We start from the raw sequence: 5,838 nt of genomic DNA on the forward strand, positions 1-5,838 counted from the left end.
ATAAAGTAGAATAAGAACTGTGAAATCTGTTGTTTTGAACAGTTTTAAACAAACAAAACAAAACAAAACAAAACAAAACAAAACAAAACTACCCAACCCAGGTCTTGGGTTGTTTGGCAAACTATTAACTGGTAAGGCACAGCAGATTACATCAGTTTGTCTTCTCTGATGTCAAAGGGCATTATGGCCAATATTTGAAATCAACACAATAGAGAAAACCCAAGACATGCTTAGGGGATTGAATATAAACAACAAAAGGTAACGCCACTTAGAAATATCTCCTATCTTCGACCCTTATTATGATGTCTTTTGTTATTTTCAAAACTTTTAAAGTGGTTTGGATGATTACTGATATACTCCTTTCCTTAAAGCTGACTAGAGAAAAGAATTCCATCACCTTCTATGCAAACAAGTAAGTTCCCAAGAGTTTTTTCAAACTCAGCACAACTCCGTGAAGTGAAGTAGAAGCTTACTTGGTTAAGTCACAGCCATAGCTCCTTCCATTTCAAGCCTGGACCGCAGTCGGGCCAGCCAGTTCAGCCCCTTCCCAGGGTGCCTTAGGAACTGGTGATGCTGCTCTCAAGGTTGCTTCGAAGTTCTTTGACTTGGTTAGACCTCACCTCTAATCCTTGGGGAAGTGTGGGGGAACTCAGAATAATCCTGATTGCTTCCTCCTGGCTTCTCCGAGTGTTACATGTACACGATGGGGATAAGGAGACAGCAGCTCCGCAAGATTCACCAACCCACAGTGAGAACCAGGCAGACCTAATTAGCTAAGGATAGACCAAGTCACAGCCGGCAGCCACATCTCACATAAACATGAAACACGATCTGGGAATGAAAAGGGGAAAACATGGCTACACTCTGAGTAACTAAATTAGAATGTCTGCAGGTATGAGCCAGATATTTGCATGTTTTAATGGCTCCTTGAGCAATAAGAGAACAGTCAGGTTGAGAAACACTGAGCTGAGAGTCAGAAGTTTGAAATTAGCTACTTGCAATTTTGATATGCGGCATCTCCTTCTGAGCGTTTTGTGAAAAGCTACTGCAGTACTTCACTGCAGTATCCTATGATGATAGGTCGCCTTGGAAGGTTTAATAGAAGTGATCCTGTCTCTGTGGCTTTTGTAGAAGCCTCACGGTTTTACATAGACTGGCAGATGACTGCCCTGGGCAATCTTTAAAGCTTGTGGCTGTTGCAGGGCTGTGCTAGGTTGCTGCCAACATGGCTGGTCGTCTTAATTGAGTCATCAGGAGTTATCCTCCTCCAGCTCCTCAGGGCACCACAGGGACAGCTTCAAAGATGTAAGAAGAAGAGAAAGGATGGAAAGAAGAGGGGAAGGTGCTTGCCAGTTGCTTTTTACTTATCTTCCCCTCCATGATTTCTAATTTAATTCCCAAAGACAGAGATGGAACTTTTCATTTAAATGATCAAAGGACTTTGCTATCTCTACAAGTCCACAGACCCACATAATGTCTTGGAATACTGCCTGTGGTGAATGAATAACCCCTATATTTATTCTATATGTGCATTGTCACCAAGTGACTCACAGAATGTCACTGTTTTAAAGAAGCCCATGTTGGAAGAATTATTCAAAAAGCTACTGGAAGGAGCAAATAGAACATAGGCTCGAGTACCTAAAACTTACAGCTCATTCCTGGAAGATTCTCAGTAGCCAGCGATATTTTGCAGTTCTTAATTTTTAATAACCTTAAAAATAATTTTAATAAAATAATCTTAATTTCCATCTGATTCTTTGCTGTGCCTCTGACCAGTACAGCAAGAACTATGAGCATTTATACATGATGGGGAGATGGATAGAAGAGTCATTAAACGGACAAGAGTAAACACTACCAGTATGCTAGGGCTAGGTTATGCAGTTTCAAACATACCGACATGTTGTTAAAAAAAAAATCCATAACTCATCTTTTAATTTGTAGTGGGGGGAGCTTGCTACATTACCAAAGAAGACCCAAGACCACAGTTATTTTACGAGTTAATTTTCTAAACTCATGGTGGTATTTAAGTTTCCATATCCCATTAAATCCAAATACCGTGGAGAAAATAATAAATGGTTACAAGAAAAGAAACCACTAAAAATGTGGATCTTCAAAAATATTAAATGTGCTTAGTTGTTGTGATCAATGTGTAGATTTTCTTTGAATCACTAAATTGAACACGCTTTAAACATGACGCCCAGGACTCACATGTGGTAGAGAGTCTAAAACTTCCCCTTCAAGCTGGGAATGTCTTGGCCATTCAGATAGTTTCTTAAGACCTACCCTTTAATAATGCTAAAAAAGAGACTGTTTTAACTGAATTTATCTTTCAAAAACTTAACACTAGTCGAGTGATAGTGTCACAGTTACCCAGCAGCAAGGGTTAGTAATCAACTCCACAACTTTATAGATGCCCTCCCTCAGTTCATCACCCCTATCCTGTAAGGCTCAGAACCCCATGAGCATAAAGTGAAGGGCAGCCATCTACCACTTGTGGCTGGCTCAGCTTGTGAGCAGCATGGCTCTGCTCTGATACCACATGGAGCTTTTCCTCTCTACGGAGGCTCTGGCTTCTGTAAAGTCACACTGTATTTTATAGAGCTCTGAAGGGCATGCGTCTCCTTGGCATGCCACATAGCTTTGTTTGTACACTCTGGTTGCAGACGGTGTTTGAGAGCAGTTCAGGCATTTTTGTGATGCCCATACTCATGCTCTTTCTTTACTTATAATATATACCTAGCTGTGGACCATCAAAGTTCAGATGTGGATGTTTCTAATTAGTAATGGCTTCAAACACAAACACACACACACACACACACACACACACACACACACACACAGGGGCAGGGGACTAATTTTCAATTTCATTGGTATAAAATGGTTTTTAATTGTTTTAATTCTACTTAATATGCTTTATTAATTTTGAAAGAAAGAAAGCATGAGTGCACATTTTAAAAATAAAATGCAACCTAGTAATTCTGAAACTTTCTGGGCTTTCCAAGTCAATAGGCTTAAATGAATTTACATCTTCTAAAGTTCTGATTACTGTAAAAAAAAAAGCGCATGTGTTAAGAACCAAATCCTTTATACTTACTATAACTACAGAAAATAGCTGATTACATGTCAGATTTCCAGAGAAATATTGTTAGATATCTTAAAACAGATTCTGAAAATAAGACTATTTCTGTGTTGATTTTAATTGGAACGAAACTAAGAAATAAGTAACTTTTCTGCCAAGAAACTTGTCTATAGGTGGGATTTCCCATGATTCAGAGTGATGAATGCACACAACAATCACTCCAGTTTATAGCAGAAGACAAAAAGTTGTAAGGAAAATTTGACATAATTAGCCAGTGCCAGCTAACAGTAATGTAAATGAGACTTAATAAAATTAGCTTTCATTTCCCCCCTTCTACCAACTTATAAACGTCTGTATTTCAGACAGTCCAGATATTCGAAACTTCGTGCACTTTGATTTCCAAAGCAAAAAGTATCTTAATTGTGAAGTTTCTTAGTTGTGAAAAGTAGTAGAAACAAAACGTTAATCCATTATTTTAAAATGTCAGCCGAAATTAACTGACACATGATAAAGAGCAAGTCAGGAGTATAATAAATGGCAAAAGTGCCAAGAAATGAATGCCAAAACCCGTAACATTTGGACATTATAGCTATCTTCGGGTAATACGCTTTTTACAATTTCCTTGTAAAAAAGGACAAAACAGAGTGGCAAGAGCTTTCCAAAGACTACGGACTGGATTATTCTAAACCAGTTTGAAATTGCTGCCTGTAGTGGATGTTATGAATTCTCAGTTCTTTTAATAAGGTTTCTGAGAATTCTGGAATTTCCTGAACCACAGCGTGTAGCAGGGAGTGGGCTTATCTCAGCTCCGGGGTTGTTTACAAGGCTCGCTCCGAGCCCTGTGCTCTCTGTACCGTAGAGCCGAGAGTTCTCGGTGCCCCTGGGCGAGGGAGGCGGCTCCGGTACCCCGGCCGCGGAGCCCCACAGCCCAGCACGCGCTCCGCCGCACGCGGCCAGGCTACGACGGGAGGGCGACCTTCCCAACGAGAGCTGGATCCCAGAGGGATCCGCGCTCGGGTCGGAGGACACCGCGCTGGGGGCGACGCTGGCTGGGCACGTGGGCACCCCCGATCGCCGGTTACCCCCGCGCCGGGGCCGGGCAGAGGGGGGTGGGGGGAAGCTGTGGTCACCGGGCGCCACCGTCGAGTCCCCGGGCCGGCGCGGCTGGCGGGAAGCCTGAGCCGCGTGCGCTCGCAGGAGGGTGTGCGGCGCGGGGTCCGCACGCGCGGGGCTGGCACGGGAGGGCGTGCCGGGGGCGTGGCGCGAGGTGTCCGGGGCCGGGAGCCCCGCGCGGAGGGCGGCGGGCGGCGGGCGGCAGGCGGCGGTGGGCGGGCCCCGGTGGGGACGCGCGGCCCGGGAAGGCGGCGCGGCGCCACCCGCGGCTCCCCGGCTCCCGCTCGCCCGGCCGCCGAGAACGAGCCGCCGTGGGCGGGGCCTGCGGTGATTGGCGGGCGGGCGGGGAGGTCGGAAGTACTTTGTTTTTTATGCTAATGAGGGAGTGGGGCTTGTCCGTATTTACGTTGAGGCGGGAGCCGCCGCCCTTCATTCACCCACATGGTCCTTCGAGGTGCCGCCGCCGCCGCCCCGGCCCACGCCTTCGCGCCACTTCGCGCCCCGCGGGGAGGCCGAGGGCTGGGGACCGGTCCCCCCACGCCGCCCGCGCCCCTCCGCGGAGCCCCGAGCCCGGCCACGCCGCAACCCCCTCCCCGGGCCTGGGGCCTCGGAGTGGCGCGGAGGGAGCCTGGCGAAGATGGTGGCGGCTGCTGCGGTGAGTGCGCCCGCCCGCCCGCCTCGCCCGCCTCGCCGGCTCAGGGAAACCTGTTGTGCGCTCAGCGGAGCGGCGGACGGGCGGGCGGGCGGGCGGGCCGGCCGGGGCCGCGAGCGGGCCGGGTGGTTTGTCTCGGGCCGTTGGGCGCCGGCGTGGGGCGGCCGTCCCGGTGCGCACGCGGGCCGGAGGAGGGGGCGGCGGCCGGGACCCCGGCGGGGCCTGGCCCCCGGGCGCACACAATGGCCGTCGGGAGGCTCGGCACGAGGGCCGCCGGCCGTCCCGGGAGCGGCGTGGCGCGCGGCCGCCGTGCGGGGAAAGTTTCTCCCGGGGAGTGTGTGTGTGGGGGGGTGGGTGTGAGTTAAAGCGCCTCCAGAACAAAGCGGCGCCGGGCTGGCCTCGGCCGGCCTCGGCGGCGGCACATGGGGCAGGCCGCGGGGCCGGGAGGGGGCGCGCCCACGAGGGGGACCTGCGCGCGGGCGGCGTGGGCGGGAGTCGGCGTCCCCGAAAACTTTGTGCGCGCCCGGGCGGGCGGGCGAGCGAGCGGGCGGGACTCGGGATCCGGGGCGCCACCCGCGTGGGCTTTGTGTGCGGCCGCGTGGAGCGGCTCCCCTCGTGGGGCGACGCGACTCCGGCGGCCCCGCGGGCGACCCCGGGACGCCCGTGTCCGCCTTCGGGACGGCGCGGAGCCCGGACGGGCGCGCTGGCTGGCGAGTGCGGCGCGGGAGGGCCGGGCGGGCTCGGCAGGAGCGGCGGCCCCGCCGCCATGTTCCTGCGGGGCGGGCTGCGCGCGCCGAGGCCGGGCGGGGGGGGTGGGGGGGGACATGGCGGCGACTGCGCGCCGCCGCCGCCGCCGCCGATTGTTCCCGGCTTAGGCCTCGGGCCGCGTGCGGCAAGCTCCCTGCTCCCCCCCACCATCCCACCCCACCCCTCCCTCCCCCGGAGCCTGGCCGGGGGGCGCGCGGGACACAAAGGACGGCCACCGTGTCCGGAG

The sequence above is a fragment of the Mastomys coucha genome, unplaced genomic scaffold (assembly GCF_008632895.1).
Source record: "Mastomys coucha isolate ucsf_1 unplaced genomic scaffold, UCSF_Mcou_1 pScaffold9, whole genome shotgun sequence".
Taxonomy (NCBI): Eukaryota; Metazoa; Chordata; class Mammalia; order Rodentia; family Muridae; genus Mastomys; species Mastomys coucha.